The sequence below is a fragment of the Telmatherina bonti genome (assembly GCF_933228915.1).
Source record: "Telmatherina bonti genome assembly, chromosome: 20".
Classification (NCBI taxonomy): Eukaryota; Metazoa; Chordata; class Actinopteri; order Atheriniformes; family Telmatherinidae; genus Telmatherina; species Telmatherina bonti.
This window is the reverse complement of record NC_136618.1, coordinates 32,840,056-32,858,039: the sequence shown is the minus strand read 5'-3', so window position 1 is coordinate 32,858,039 and position 17,984 is coordinate 32,840,056.

Here is a 17,984-nt window from a genome sequence, read left to right as displayed (position 1 = left end):
CATTCCAGATACTATCCAGATAAAATCCAGATACTATCCAAATACAATCCAGATACTATCCAAATACAATCCAGATACTATCCAGATACTATCCAAATACAATCCAGATACTATCCAGATAAAATCCAGATACTATCCAAATACAATCCAGATACTATCCAGATACTATCCAAATACAATCCAGATACTATCCAGATACTATCCAAATACAATCCAGATACTATCTAGATACTATCCAGATACATTCCAGATACATTCCAGATACTATCCAGATACTATCCAGATACTATCCAAATACAATCCAGATACTATCCAGATACTATCCAGATACATTCCAGATACTATCCAGATACTATCCAGATACATTCCAGATACTATCCAGATACATTCTAGATACTATCCAAATACAATCCAGATACTATCCAGATACTATCCAAATACAATCCAGATACTATCCAAATACAATCCAGATACTATCCAGATTTTATCCAGATACTATCCAAATACAATCCACATACTAGCCAGATACATTCCAGATACTATCCAGATACATTCCAGATACTATCCAGATACTATTCAGATACATTCCAGATACTATCCAGATAGTATCCAGATACATTCCAGATATTATCCAGATACTATCCAGATACATTCCAGATACTATCCAGATACTATCCAGATACATTTAAGAAACTATCCAGATATTACCAAGATACATTCCAGATACATTCCAGATACTATCCAGATACTATCCAGATACTTTCCAGATACTATCCAGATACTATCCAGATAGCTTGTATATCCTCCATGTTGCCTGTTTCCGAAGTGATTTCCAGTCACATTAAGTATCGGCTTTTTATCGCTGATACTGGCTTGGATTTTGCGTGTTGTTGACTCAGAGGGGAAGTCTGGCATCGTATATCCAGCCTTTAGAAAAGTTCCCTCCTGCACCAGCTGACTGAGCAATATTAAGAACAACTTTACATCAGTTTGCAGTAATTTCTTCCACTTCTTACCACACTCAGCTTCGAGAGCAGCACAGCCCACATGCCAGCACACAGAGGCTGATGTAGCAGCAGGTTATCCTCCCTCTGAATGCACTGCTACATCAGCTGAGAGGATGTGATCAGAAGTGACAGCTACTGTGGACTGCTCAGACTGGATGTCAAACACTCGCCTCACTGCTGATCAAATCCCCAACAACAGACTATTAACACCAAACAAATTGTTCCAAGTAGGTTAAAGGAGGCTTGTCTGTTTTAATATCCCTGATATCTCCATTCGCTGTCAGGGTGGAAAAAGACTCATCTTGGATCTTAGTTGGGAGGGGGGGGGGGGGGGGGGGGGGCGATATAACAAGTAAATCGGTCACACCCCCTCTTCTTCTCTCTAAGCTTACCTCGTTCATGTTTCTTCCAATTTCTCTCGCTTGACGTGAGTCTTTCTCCATCAGAAAGACATGCAGATGTATTCAGTTTTCGCTGAGGATGTTAGAGAACTTTAGATAATTCATCTGTCTGAAGATCCTCACAGCCCTGACCCTAACCCAACCCAACTCTACCCCTAACCTGAACCCAAACCCAACCCTAAACCCTAACCAAACACAAACCCAACCCTAACCCTAACCCAACCCAATTCTAACCCCTAACCGGAAACCAAAACCAATCCTAACCCCTGACCAAACACTAACGCAACCCAACCCTAACCAAACACTAACGCAACCTAACCCCTGACCAAACTGTAAAATAACCCTAACCCAACCCAATTCTAACCCCTAACTGGAACTCAAACCCAATCCTAACCCCTAACCAAACACTAACCCAACCTAACCCCTGACCAAACTGTAAAATAACCTTGACCAAACCCAACCCAACCCTAACCTTAACCATAACCCAACCCTAACCGAACACAATCCAACCCAACCCTAACCTTAAAATAAGATGCAATGGTCCATTATCTGTTATCACATCTGATGCCAAATGTTGAATTGAAAAACCCTGTTCAACATTTTTTATTCCACTATCTGGTTAATTTTGTAGTTTCCATTCTGATCAACCGGTATCATTTCTTTTGTTGCTGATTACATGACTTGCATGTTGTCGCCGTTCATGGAGGCATAAAGATAAACGGCAGGTATCCTGCTACCAGCTACTGCTAGCTTCTCGTATTTTGCGCTGTGTCTTTAGATTTTCCAATCAACTTCCCGATAATGTATTTAATTTTCCAGACTGCGTGCAGACCCTGATTGGGATAAATGTGTTACTGCCATCAGAGCAGATATCTGGAAGTGTGTTAGCAGCAGTTTGTTGGTGCGAATCAGCAAATGAACCAAAGCATCTGAAGTTTCTCTCAGTGTGAATACGACCGAATAGTCAACAGATTCAACCTTCACAGTGATGAAGAAAAGGACAGATTTAATTTTCAACAAACAAATTTCAAACCAAAATTCAATTTCAAAATCTCAAAGCAAAAAGTTAACAAATGTAAATTTTGGTACATATGCGAAATCTTAAACAACATTTTCTTTATCTTTTTAATTAAATTAAATAATTAGCAGTTAATTGGGAAATAAATGAAAATGCAGTTTGGATTGTTTTTTGTTTATTTTATTAATGTTTCAAAATATGCAGGCATTTTCTGGTAATGAAAAAGCATTTGTTGTATTCCATTTTAATTTGAATTATGGTACAAAATCCTTTAACTCCTGATAATGGTTCAGATGTGCGTGGCTTCCTCATTAACATGATCCTGATTAGATAAAGACTACAACATCTAAAGCTGTTGTTAATTTTATCAGAAAGCTAAAACTTCCCTCATCTCTGGATGATATTATTGTCATGCATTTCCTGAAAGACCACAGCAGGATCTTTAAAATATAACGCCAAAACGTAAGACGGACTATGAATATTTGTCCTTCTGCTGAGTGGTATTTCCATTTTCTCAGCTAGCAAGGTGGACTGGTTTAGCCAACCTTTCTGGGCAGGTAGAATAAACTTTGGGAATCCCAAGGCGTTCCCAGGCCAGCCGAGAGATATAATCCCTCCAGCGTGTCCTGGGTCTTCCCCTGGATCTCCTCCCAGAGGGACGTGCCTGGAACGCCTCACCAGGGAGGTCCAGGAGGCATCCTGACCAGATGCCCGAACCACCTCAACTGGTTCCTCTCGATGCGGAGGAGCAGCGGCTCTACTCTGATCTCCTCCCGGATGACCGAGCTCCTCACCCTATCTCTAAGGGAGAGCCCGGCCACCCTGCGGAGGAAACCCATTTCAGCCGCCTGTATACAAGATCTCCTTCTTTCGGTCACGACCCACAGCTCATGACCATAGGTGAGGGTAGGAACGTAGATCGACTGGTAAATCGAGAGCTTCACCTTCTGGCTCAGCTCCTTCTTCACCACGACAGACCGGCGCAGAGTCCGCATTACTGCAGACGCCGCACCGATCCGTCTGTCGATCCCGCGCTCCATCCTTCTCTCACTCGTGAACAAGACCCCGAGATATTTAAACTCCTCCACTTGAGGCAGGACCTGACTGCCAACCTCACTCCCAAATTAATCATCATCACGCAAATTACTGAAGTCTTTTGACTTTTTTAGGTTCATGTCTCTGCTGGTGTTTTACCTGCACCGTCATCATCCACCTCATCATCAAACATCCATTTGATAAGTTCTAAATGGGCATTTGGTGTATTATTGCTCTCCTTTATTGATTGCTGTTTGTGGACACAGATCGAAAGCCCGATTAGTCTCATTTACAACTACGAAGAACTTAGATTAATGTTTGATCTGTGGAGTCAACAACACAACAAAACATAGGTAATGACCCCACAACTATACAAAAATGTCCTCCTGTTGGGCTTCACTCTGGTTTTGTTGTGGCTGAATCTCTATCACCTGTTTGGATCATTCCACAAGTGAACAAGTTCAGGGAAAACAGGTGGGTGTAACAATGGCGTATAAAAGGTGCATTCTCAAAAGGCTCCGTGGTTTACAAGGCAGGATGGAGCGACGTTCATAGATGTTCACTCCTCTGTCAACCACTGCATCAAATTATCAAAAGATTCAACAAATCTGGCGAAATCTCTGTACAAGAGTGACAAGGCTGAAAACCAACACTGAATGTCCACAAAAAAAACAATATTATTGTATAAAGAACATCACCATGTGAACTTGCTTCAGAAAAACCTCTTCAGTTCACACAGTAGTTAAACTAGCATGCAGACCCAAAGCCAGATGTTACCAACACCCAGAAACTTCTCTGGACCAGAGCTCGTCTCAGAGGGACCGATGCTAAGTGGTCTGATGAGTCCACATTTCTCCACATTTCACCCCATTTCACCTCATTTCACCACATTTCTCCACATTTCACCACATTTCACCTCATTTCACCACATTTCTCCCCATTTCACCTCATTTCACCTCATTTCACCACATTTCTCCACATTTCACCACATTTCACCTCATTTCACCACATTTCTCCCCATTTCACCTCATTTCACCTCATTTCACCACATTTCTCCACATTTCACCACATTTCACCTCATTTCACCACATTTCACCTCATTTCATCACATTTCACCTCATTTCACCTCATTTCACCTCATTTCACCTCATTTCACCACATTTCTCCACATTTCACCTAATTTCACCACATTTCTCCACATTTCACCACATTTCACCTCATTTCACCTCATTTCACCACATTTCTCCACATTTCACCTCATTTCACCACATTTCTCCATATTTCTCCACATTTCACCTCATTTCACCTCATTTCACCTCATTTCACCACATTTCACCTCATTTCACCTCATTTCACCCCATTTCTCCACATTTCACCTAATTTCACCACATTTCTCCACATTTCACCACATTTCACCTCATTTCACCACGTTTCACCCCATTTTACCCCATTTCACCACATTTCTCCACATTTCACCTCATTTCACCACATTTCACCACATTTCACCACGTTTCACCCCATTTTACCCCATTTCACCCCATTTCTCCACATTTCTCCACATTTCACCACATTTCACCACATTTCACCACGTTTCACCTCATTTCACCACATTTCACCACATTTCACCACGTTTCACCCCATTTTACCCCATTTCACCACATTTCTCCACATTTCACCTCATTTCACCACATTTCACCACATTTCACCACATTTCACCACGTTTCACCCCATTTTACCCCATTTCACCCCATTTTACCCCATTTCTCCACATTTCTCCACATTTCACCTCATTTCACCTCATTTCACCACATTTCTCCACATTTCACCTCATTTCACCTCATTTCACCTCATTTCACCACATTTCTCCACATTTCACCTCATTTCACCTCATTTCACCACATTTCACCTCATTTCACCTCATTTCTCCACATTTCACCTCATTTCACCTCATTTCACCCCATTTCACCCCATTTCTCCACATTTCACCCCATTTCACCTCATTTCACCACATTTCACCCCATTTCTCCACATTTCTCCACATTTCACCTCATTTCACCACATTTCACCCCATTTCTCAACATTTCTCCACATTTCACCCCATTTCTCCACATTTCTCCACATTTCACCTCATTTCACCTCATTTCACCTCATTTCATCCCATTTCACCCCATTTCTCCACATTTCTCCACATTTCACCTCATTTCACCTCATTTCACCACATTTCACCACATTTCACCACATTTCACCACGTTTCACCCCATTTTACCCCATTTCTCCACATTTCACCACATTTCACCTCATTTCACCTCATTTCACCTCATTTCACCACATTTCTCCACATTTCACCTCATTTCACCTCATTTCACCTCATTTCACCTCATTTCACCACATTTCTCCACATTTCACCTCATTTCACCTCATTTCACCTCATTTCACCTCATTTCACCTCATTTCTCCACATTTCACCTCATTTCACCTCATTTCACCCCATTTCACCCCATTTCACCACATTTCTCCCCATTTCACCACATTTCACCTCATTTCACCTCATTTCACCCCATTTCACCCCATTTCTCCACATTTCACCTCATTTCACCACGTTTCACCCCATTTCACTACATTTCACCACATTTCACTACATTTCACCCCATTTCTCCTCATTTCTCCTCATTTCACCTCATTTCACGTTGTTTCTGGACATCATGGACAGCGTTTCCTCCGGGACAACGAGGGAAAGGACTATCTGGGTTGTTATCAGAACAGAGTTGAGGAGGGGCTGTGGGGGGTTACTGGTTAGGTACTGGTTAGTTAGTTATCTGTGAAGCACCATTACCGCTGAAAGCTTCATATATGTTCTGGAGAAACATGCTGCATCCAAGTAGCATCTGTTTCAGAGACGTCCTGCTTATTTCAGCAGGACGATGCCAAGCCACGTCCTGCAGGTGTTCCAGCTTCGTGGTAAAAGTCCAGGTACTGGACCGGCCCGCCAGCTGTCCAGACTGCCTCACACTGAACATGTGTGTCGCATCATGAAGAGAAACGTTGATGTAACACAGCGGTAGACACGATCCTGTCCCAGTTTTACTGGAACCTGTTACATCACTTTCACAATGAGTCAATATTTACATCAAAACAATAAAGTTTATCAGTTTGAACATGGAATAAAATCATCTTTGTAGTTTATTGCATAAAATATATGGTTTAAAGTGATTTTCTGTTGTTTTCTGTTTTATTTACGTTTTGCACAACATCCCACCTTCACTAATACACCACCAGCTGGGATTATTAAAGCGGAGAAATAATCCACCAAACATGGATTTCTTTACTTGTGTTAGCCAAACTGAAGGTGAGTATAAGCAGTTTTATTTCATTCAAGTTTGCAACACAGGCTTTGCTGAGCAGAGTAAACCAACCCATTAGCATCTGTGTTTGCTTATAAATGTGTGTGTACGAGTTTAACTGCTGAGGACCAAGATGGGACCGAGTTTCAGATAATTAAACGACTTTCCACAGGAAAAATCATTTGTGACATTCTCCTGACGGTGTACACCACAGTTAATTAGCAAAGAGCCACAAAGGAGAAGGAGCAAATATCCACTAAATAAGGAGCAGAGTGTAGACAGTCAGGCTGAAGTGAAGAACAGCGGCGAGTCGGGAGGCAGTGAGGTGTAAACGGGAGGCTGGCCTGGAGACAAGGAGCTGAAGAGCATTATGTGAAAGAAGATGAGCTAAGAGAGGGAAAGTGGAGGCGAGCCAGAGGAGAAACCCAGGGAATAAGAATGATCTGTCAGCGCACACAGCTCCTCTTCGTTTATTTAGTCATTTAGCCTAATTTCTCTTTGCGAACGCAGGCAATACCTGAAGGATACTAACCGACTCCCCACAACACCAAGTCAGAGTCATTAAAAAGCTTTTTACTTTCCATTAATCCGTCAGTTTATTGTAGCGTTCAGAAGAGTCGCACTGATGATACACACATATGCACATTAACTCATCAGAAACAGCGTATGGTGGATTATATCTACATTGTAACAATGATTCTTGTTAATAAGTCTGATTACTTCTGATAGTTTATTTCTAAAATGAATTGGGATGGTAATCAGCGCCTCCAAATCTGAGACCATGGTCCTCAGCCGGAATAGGGTGGATTGTCCTCTCCGGGTCGGGAGTCAGGTCCTGCCTCAAGTGGAGGAGTTTAAATATCTCGGGGTCTTGTTCATAAGTGAGGGAAGGATTCAACTTTCAATTCAACTTTATTTATATAGCGTCAAATCACGGCAATGCCATCTCAAGACGCTTTACCGACAGAGAAGAAAACATAATGAAAGCCAATTCATAACAGCCTATATAAGGAAACCAACAGATTGAGTTGGACGCTCCAACTCAATCTCCCATCCTGAGCAAGCACACTGGCGACAGTGGGAAGGAAAAAACTCCCTTTTAACAGGAAGGAAACCTCCGGCAGAACCCGGCTCAAGGACAGGCAGCCATCTGCCTCTGCTGTGTGGGGGGAAGAGGACAGAAAGACAACAGACAACAGGAACTGCTACTCCCGGCCAGGGAGACCTGCTGAGACAGGAGAAGCATGGAGCGTGGGATCGACAGACGGATCAGTGCGGCGTCTGCAGTAATGTGGACTCTGCGCCGGTCTGTCGTGGTGAAGAAGGAGCTGAGCCAGAAGGCGAAGCTCTCGATTTACCAGTCGATCTACGTTTCTACCCTCACCTATGGTCATGAGCTGTGGGTCGTGACCGAAAGAATGAGATCTCATATACAGGTGGCTGAAATGGGTTTCCTCCGCAGGGTGGCCGGGCTCTCCCTTAGAGATAGGGTGAGGAGCTCAGTCATCAGGGAGGAGATCAGAGTAGAGCCGCTGCTCCTTCGCATCAAGAGGAACCAGTTGAGGTGGCTCGGGCATCTGGTCAGGATGCCTCCTGGACGCCTCCCTGGTGAGGTGTTCCAGGCACGTCCCTCTGGGAGGAGACCCCGGGGAAGACCCAGGACACGCTGGAGGGATTATATCTCTCGGCTGGCCTGGGAACGCCTCGGGATCCCCCCGCAGAGTTGGCAAATGTGGCTGGGGAGAGGGAAGTCTGGGCTTCCCTGGTTAGGCTGCTGCCCCCGCGACCCGACCCCGGATAAACAATGGAGAATGGATGAATGGCTGGATGGATGGATGGATTATAAAAGAGAAATAATATAAAGAATATGAATTCTACACCAACCAGTAAAGACATTACATCAAGATACTATAGATACCACACATAACACATCTACACGTGCAGCCTCGTCGGGACTCAGCCTGCCACATCCTCAGCGAGAAGCACTTTGTTCACATCCGCCTTACAGAGCTTTTTCCTCGCAGGGCTCTAAGAAGTACTCTGTGATTGGTCGAAGAGCTGAGGTGGGCGTGGTTAAAGCAGAAAAATGGAAAGTTGTTGCGTTCATATTTTTTTCTGTTGCGTGTTGAACAGATCGTTTTAATAAACAGCTGAAAACGCAGGAACATGTTTACAACATGCACAAGCCATGTAGTATAGACTAACCGGACATGGAAGAACTTTTTTCTTGTTCTGACAGCCACAATAACAAGAACAACATTCCAGGTTCTCCTGCAAGATATAACAAGCTTTGGGGCCTTTACACACGCAGACCGGCATGACGTTGCGAATAATTCGGAGGTGAATTTTCAACGATTGTATCTTGACATAACCCTAAAGCAAACTGGCAAGGTGGATTCCACATGAAGCCATGGCAGCAGTGTGCTGAGAAAAGACAGAAGAAGGCGCTGGGTTCATCCTGTGGACAGACTTCAGGATGTCCGTGGGACAGCTGGACGATCTGCGTCAGCAGCAGCTGCTTTTGTCATTGATGTGAATGTTCACATTGGTTTGACTTAATAAAAACTAAAACTATGCAGATTATTTGGATTAAATGATCTGGGAATAATAATTTTGGGAAATGCCAGAAACTCCATGTGTGGGGGTGAAAGGTCTGGGGGGGCAGGGGGTTGAGAGTGGGCATGTTTTTAATACACAGGCAGCAGCTCAGTGGCACAACAGGATGGAAAGACACAAATTCAGAAAGCAGAGTGCTGTTTGAGATGGAAGACTTTTCCCTCCAGAATCTCATTTTCATGTTCAGTCTGGTCCTGCAGAGGTGATCGCCTCCTGCTCGAGCTGGACACTACACAACCAAGCTTCTCGCCAGGACTTTTGGATGGGGGAGGGGCCTGTGGCAGTACCACGGCTGAGACAAGCAGCAACCTCCGGTAGATAAAAGTGAAGCCTATGTGGAAGTTCATAAAACTGTAGTTCCCCCTTCATCCACTAGGGGCTGCAAAACAGAGCAAATCCCGATAGACTCCATGTTAAAAACACCAACTTCACAGCAGAAATAAGCATGTTTACAGCAGAAATACACATGTTTACAACAGATATAAACATGTTTACAGCAGGAATAAACATGTTTACAACAGATATAAACATGTTTACAGCAGGAATAAACATGTTTATAGCAGAAATAAACATGTTTACAGCAGGAATAAACATGTTTACAGCAGAAATAAACATGTTTACAGCAGATATAAACATGTTTACAGCAGAAATAAACATGTTTACAGCAGAAATAAACATGTTTAAAGCAGGAATAAACATGTTTACAACAGAAATAAAGACGTTTACAACAGATATAAACATTTTTACAGCAGGAATAAACATGTTTACAACAGAAATAAACACGTTTACAACAGATATAAACATGTTTACAGCAGATATAAACATGTTTACAGCAGGAATAAACATGTTTACAGCAGATATAAACATGTTTACAGCAGAAATAAACATGTTTACAGCAGAAATAAACATGTTTAAAGCAGGAATAAACATGTTTACAACAGAAATAAAGACGTTTACAACAGATATAAACATTTTTACAGCAGGAATAAACATGTTTACAACAGAAATAAACACGTTTACAACAGATATAAACATGTTTACAGCAGATATAAACATGTTTACAGCAGGAATAAACATGTTTACAGCAGGAATAAACATGTTTACAGCAGAAATAAACATGTTTACAGCAGGAATAAACATGTTTACAGCAGGAATAAACATGTTTACAGCAGAAATAAACATGTTTACAGCAGGAATAAACATGTTTACAGCAGATATAAACATGTTTACAGCAGAAATAAACATGTTTACAGCAGGAATAAACATGTTTACAGCAGATATAAACATGTTTACAGCAGAAATAAACATGTTTACAGCAGAAATAAACATGTTTACAGCAGGAATAAACATGTTTACAACAGAAATAAACACGTTTACAACAGATATAAACATTTTTACAGCAGGAATAAACATGTTTACAACAGAAATAAACACGTTTACAACAGATATAAACATGTTTACAGCAGAAATAAACATGTTTACAGCAGTAATAAACATGTTTACAGCAGGAATAAACATGTTTACAGCAGAAATAAACATGTTTACAGCAGATATAAACATGTTTACAGCAGAAATAAACATGTTTACAGCAGGAATAAACATGTTTACAGCAGGAATAAACATGTTTACAGCAGAAATAAACATGTTTACAGCAGTAATAAACATGTTTACAGCAGGAATAAACATGTTTACAGCAGAAATAAACATGTTTACAACAGATATAAACATGTTTACAACAGATATAAACATGTTTACAGCAGGAATAAACATGTTTACAACAGATATAAACATGTTTACAGCAGGAATAAACATGTTTATAGCAGAAATAAACATGTTTACAGCAGGAATTAACATGTTTACAGCAGAAATAAACATGTTTACAGCAGATATAAACATGTTTACAGCAGAAATAAAACATGTTTACAGCAGAAATAAACATGTTTAAAGCAGGAATAAACATGTTTACAACAGAAATAAAGACGTTTACAACAGATATAAACATTTTTACAGCAGGAATAAACATGTTTACAACAGATATAAACATTTTTACAGCAGAAATAAAACATGTTTACAGCAGAAATAAACATGTTTAAAGCAGGAATAAACATGTTTACAACAGAAATAAACACGTTTACAACAGATATAAACATGTTTACAGCAGAAATAAACATGTTTACAGCAGTAATAAACATGTTTACAGCAGGAATAAACATGTTTACAGCAGAAATAAACATGTTTACAGCAGATATAAACATGTTTACAGCAGAAATAAACATGTTTACAGCAGGAATAAACATGTTTACAGCAGGAATAAACATGTTTACAGCAGTAATAAACATGTTTACAGCAGGAATAAACATGTTTACAGCAGAAATAAACATGTTTACAACAGATATAAACATGTTTACAGCAGGAATAAACATGTTTACAGCAGTAATAAACATGTTTACAGCAGGAATAAACATGTTTACAGCAGAAATAAACATGTTTACAACAGAAATAAATACGTTTACAGCAGTAATAAACATGTTTACAGCAGAAATAAACATGTTTACAGCAGTAATAAACATGTTTACAGCAGGAATAAACATGTTTACAGCCTGGTATCTAAACCGTTTTAGGTTAAAATGGTCAGATTTACCTTCTTGACAACTTCTTATATAAATCATTAGTTTTGATGTCATTTAATCTTGAAATTCTTCATGATTGGGGGCGTGTCCTTTTGATTGACAGGTATCTCATATCTGGCAGGAGGAAAAGTTGCACAACTGCAGCTTTTAGCTGACAGCGTGTTTTAGCCTACCCACCTCTGTTTGCTGGTTTGATCCCAGTTGGCTTTCAGGTTCAGGCAGCTCTGTCGCTACTTTATTTAAATAGTCACTAGAGGTATCTGAAAACTTACCAAATAAACTGTGAACGTTATTAGCCGAGCTCTGCCGCGTGCTTTAGGCCATCGGTGCAACATGAAATCCTGCACAGACACTTTCTAATGCAAACTGCGATTAAATGTGTTGATTTCTTTTCACACGTTCAGTTTCTGTAATGATTTAATCCGAAATAACGTGTTAAAAGTCCCACCACTAAAAAAAAAAACACATTTTAGGTGGTTTTCATCACAATATTGTTCTAAAAATAATATTTTGTAAAACAATGTTCTAAACAGCAAAAAAAATAAAAATAATAAAACTGTTTCATACGCGGTATTAATGGGATTTCAGATGCCAAAGCGTTGACGTCAGACTGTCCCAATGTGCATGTAGGATGTTGTATTTCACCATGGCGACTGCGGTACCGTCACACCTGTCCCATGTGCCTGGAAGGAGGTTCTGGAGATAGATAATGTAGATATTTGAACACAGAAGACGGCCATGCGAGTAGTCTCTCTCTCTGTTGTTTCCAAGGTCTGGTTGTAGAGATGAGATGTTCCTGGTTGGAGAGAGCAGATGTTTGTTTAAATAAAGACAAATAAAACACATCATATGATCAAAGTATTCTGGAAGGTTAAGGCTGATTTAATGTTTGTTGTTGTTCAGAAGCTGTTCCGATCTGCAGTCCTGGACACAGGGTCCACATGATGCTTTTCCATTAGAACAGAGTTAAAGCTGAGACAGGCTGCCGCTACTCACCGTGAATGAAGATGGAGAAGCTGAAATGGCTTCTCAGCTGCAGACTGGAGACGTTGCAGCACATCAGCTGATTGGCACGGCTCTGATCAGCCCACAGAGAAATACAAGTGTTGCATTTACAAGTCTTCATGGAAACCTGTTTTTTCATGCCTCTAAGGCTCAACGTGTGTTATATATCACTGCAGATGTGTAGAGTCATGTGTTAACATATGTCCCTCCTGAGGTTGATTCCCAGAAAGAGGAGCTTAACTCTGAGTCAGACTGCGATCTGATTCGTCACTTGTTTAGAGTCTGGATCATGACAGATCTAAGATGGGTTGTTGTTGTTGTGGGTTGGAATAAAATTAAATGAAATGAAAAATACTTTATTAATCCCTATGGATTAAGAACATGATGTAACTTCTGTTCATATGCATGTAAAGACAGATGAGTGAATTCTTTTGGAAATAAAGTTTATCACCTGTAAAAAGAGAGCCATGAATGGTATGAAGATAGAGAAGAGAAGAGTTGGGAAGGTTAACGGATGAGAATGGAGGTTGGGAGGTTAGGGTTAGGGGAGACAGATATTTATGAATAGATGAATGAATGAGGAAAATTGGATGGATGGATTCAATTCAATTCAATTTAACTTTATTTATATAGCGTCAAATCACGGCAATGCCATCTCAAGACGCTTTACAGACAGAGGGGAAAACATAATGAAGGCCAATTCATAACAGCCTATATAAGGAAACCAACAGATTGAGTTGAGTCCAACTCAATCTCCCATCCTGAGCAAGCACACTGGCGACAGTGGGAAGGAAAAAACTCCCTTTTAACAGGAAGGAAACCTCCGGCAGAACCCGGCTCAGGACAGGCAGCCATCTGCCTCTGCTGTGTGGGGGGAAGAGGACAGAAAGACAACAGACAACAGGAACTGCTACTCCCGGCCAGGGAGACCTGCTGATGGATGGTTGGATAGATAGATAGATAGATAGATAGATAGATAGATGGATGGATGGATGGATGGATGGATGGATGGATGGATGGATGGATGGATAGATAGATAGATAGATAGATAGATAGATAGATAGATAGATAGATAGATAGATAGATAGATAGATAGATAGATGGACGGTTGGTTGGGTGGATGGATTGATAAATAGATAGATAGATAGATAGATAGATAGATAGATAGATAGATAGATAGATAGATAGATAGATAGATAGATAGATAGATAGATAGATAGATGGATAGATGGATAGATGAATAGATAGATAGATAGATAGATGGATGGACGGTTGGTTGGGTGGATGGATTGATAAATAGATAGATAGATAGATAGATAGATAGATAGATAGATAGATAGATAGATAGATAGATAGATAGATAGATAGATAGATAGATAGATGGATGGTTCGTTGGGTGGATGGATAAATAGATAGATGGATGGATGAATGGATGGACAGATGGATGCTTGGTAAAAGAAGGTGATGAGAGGTGAGGAGGCATGGTTATCAGTGTGGGGGCGTGGTCTTCAGTGTGTGGGGGCGTCGTCATGTGTGAGAGGGCGTGGTCTCTGTAACCAACTGGTTCCCCTTTCCTCAGATTGAGAGACGGACACAGACGAAGTTATTTCTGTCCATTTAATAGAGACATGTCTGAGGTACACAGAGGACAGCTGGAAGACAGGAAGACTGGAAAGATTTTATAATATTGCACATACTGTATCTACCGTACACATTCCTGTCACATCAATACACTGGTCAGGCTACGACTCAGAGACAGTCAGGGATTATTGAAGGAGTTTAAGATAATTTATTCTTCCCACATTACTTCCTGTTTTCACATCAAAAATAACATTAGATTGAGTCAGACTATCCTACCTAATGACGTTTTATCCCCTTCCTCTGCAGAGCGCTTTAACGTCACACTGCTGGCAACACACAGTAAATATGCAAGAAAACTTTATACCACGCTTATGGAGCGCCTCTTTACCTTGTCTAGATTATACAAAGCACTTTACAGCTTTCTCTCTCACACACACACTAACACACACTCGTTCAGTGCTTCTCATTCATATAAGAATAAATACTTTAAATGGATCTACAAACAGGATTAACTGAGACCTTTGAATACGGGTGTGTGTATGTGTTACATGCTGCTGGAAACTACAGTACAGTTGTAGTATCATAAATAACGGGATTATAAAGGTGGAAGGTTAGAAACTTTCATGAGTTATTCTCATTATTCCACCAAGAGCATCCAAACTTCACAGAAGAAGAAGAAGTAGCGTCAGAGAAGAAACAAAAGGTAACTTATAACATCCAGAAAAATACCGTTTTATTTTACTGTGATGTGATGTAGCTGTGAAGTATCTGCCGTTTCTGTGCTCCTGCCTCTCTTTGGATGTTTATCTGACATTAAACGGCCATGTTGACTAATCATCCAAAGCCGTTTCCAAACCACAGAATCAATCAGGTCATTTCCAGAAACCTTTCTGACCTTAAAGTCTGTTCACCTGCGCCTTCATTTAACCGATGTTCACCAGCAGCTGGACACTATGTTGAAAACAGAAACGAATCTGATCAGATTAGCCAACAATCATTTGGAAATTTAGGAGACTGACTATTCTTAAAGAAAAAATCTGGTAAAAAGTCAGTTTGGTTGTTTTCTGGCAGCAGAGCGATAGACTGGTTGCTGTATCTGCCGTGCCAAGAGGAACCTTTTCAATATAAAATATATTTATTTCTGTCTATATAAAGCTCCCATTACTACTTAAGTATTATTTTTTTATTTATTTGTTGACTTATTAATGAATGCGGAATCTGATGGGAGAACGAAAAGAAGGCAGAATGGACAGAAGAGAAAAGTTAAAAAGAAAAGACAAGCAGCTGTTACATCAGCAAAGAAACTAAACAGAAGAAAACCAAGTAGACAACCATCAGGAGCACCTGCAGGAAGACAGACATGCAGGAAATGAAAACACAGTCGTGCTGCTGGTGATGACACAGATTTCAGCTGGCCAACACAGTTGTCATGTCATTAATGTTCTTCACATTTTCAGTAAAATACACATCTGGATTTCAACGTCTCCGGTAGGACTGGGCGATATGACGAAGAGAGGAGAAGCATCAATGCTAACATGTAACCTAGCAACATGACGGGGAGAATCTCAGACGTTTGGACGATAGCAAATGTTTGTCGTTTCATACGAGCCTCTATCGTTTATGCCACGATGAGCTGCTTTACTGCAGTATTTTACACGTCAAGATGTGCTTTACATCACGCTGCAATACATAAACAGCCATGGAGGAAGACGGTAGCAGACGTGTTTCAGAGGATAATTCACTAAAAGATGAGCAGCCAACCCAAACTGATGATCTTATTCCTAAAAGAGGGAAATTTCTGTTGCATGGATGTGGTTTGAGTTAGGGTTAGCTAACCCAAACCGCTCACAGTCCCAACAAGGGACTCCGACACAACTAACTCATTTTATCACCTGCAGGAATCAGGATAAAGAACGCAGAATAAAGAACAGAGTCAACCAGCAAAAGCAGCAAAAGCAGCATCAAGTGGAGGAGAAAGCTCATAACATTCAGACCAGACGCTGCAGCAGGTATTTACCTGTGGAACGTCATACGGCCATAGTTCCCCCAGATGGAAGGAGATCCCTGCTGCTGTTGCCTAGCAACACCTGATACATAACTGATGACTGACACAACATTAAAGTGTTTTATATGGTTATGGGGATATAAAATTATATCGTGATATGAGACAATGGTCATATCGCCCAGCCCTAATCTCCGGTATGTCTAAGACCTTCACTCTGCCAGATTTAACCAGACTTCCTGACATTCTCACTGTTCACTGTAGATGTGGAAAGCTTTAAATTTGACCGGTTGTCCAGGTGCTTCTCTGACAGAGTGATGAAACACGATGCATCTTCACATGGAAAAACGTTTCTAATTACAATAAAGTTGTTTCTTTTCAACTCAATCATCTTAAATAAACATGAAAACAGTTAATAAAAACTACAGAATTATGTTTTTCTTCCTTTTTTTTTCTTAAAACGGGATTTTTATTGATTTATCCTAAATGAGGAAGTTCAAAGTTTATTTCTTTCACACATCAGCATGAGAGTAAAATTCATGTATAAATGGAGCACCTGTGGGAGTTTGTCAGTGGCTATGTTTACCTGCACATCAGTAATCTGACTAAGACGCTATCATGTAAATAGTTTCTGTTCAGTGATGGGAAGTTGATTGTTTTCAAAGAATCCGCTCTTTTGAGTCGATTCCTTTACAAAAGTCAAATCTTTTGTCTCCCAAATAGTTCTTTATTAAGTATCACTCAGAGATTCTCTTTTAGTTCATTTAGCAAATATAAGAAGTTTGTTTTAAAGGTATTTTTAAACTATTTTTGTAACATAGGAGTCATATTATTGTTAATTTTTATGAGAAAACATAATTATGTTTAATATTTTCATCAAACCTTTAAATGAACAACTGAACACAGAGCTACATCGAGCAAATCAATTAAATGAAGACTAAAGTTTGAACATTATGACACTTTAAATGAGCTAGTTTGTCTGTTTTTTGCTGTAAATCAGGTTTCCAGTTCTCTCTGGTCTCTCTGGTCTGTGCCGCTACTCTCCCTGTCTTCCTTCTTACATACTGGTATGATTCCTGTCTTCACTCGGATGAAACTGACCTCATGGACCAATCAGAATAAAGTTCCTTCCCTTCTAAAGAGTCAGCTCTCTCAGGCAGGAATCAGTTCTTCTGCATCTCTACAAAGAGTTGGCTCGTTCATGAACGTCACTTCTGTTCACCTGGACCTGGAGTCCAATTTGGCACAAAGATGAAATGAAGCTGCGTTTGGTACGATGGTCGAATTATGAATGTATGTACCTGATCGCGCTCAGAACAGGATGGCCGTTACCTCAGATTCGACCCAA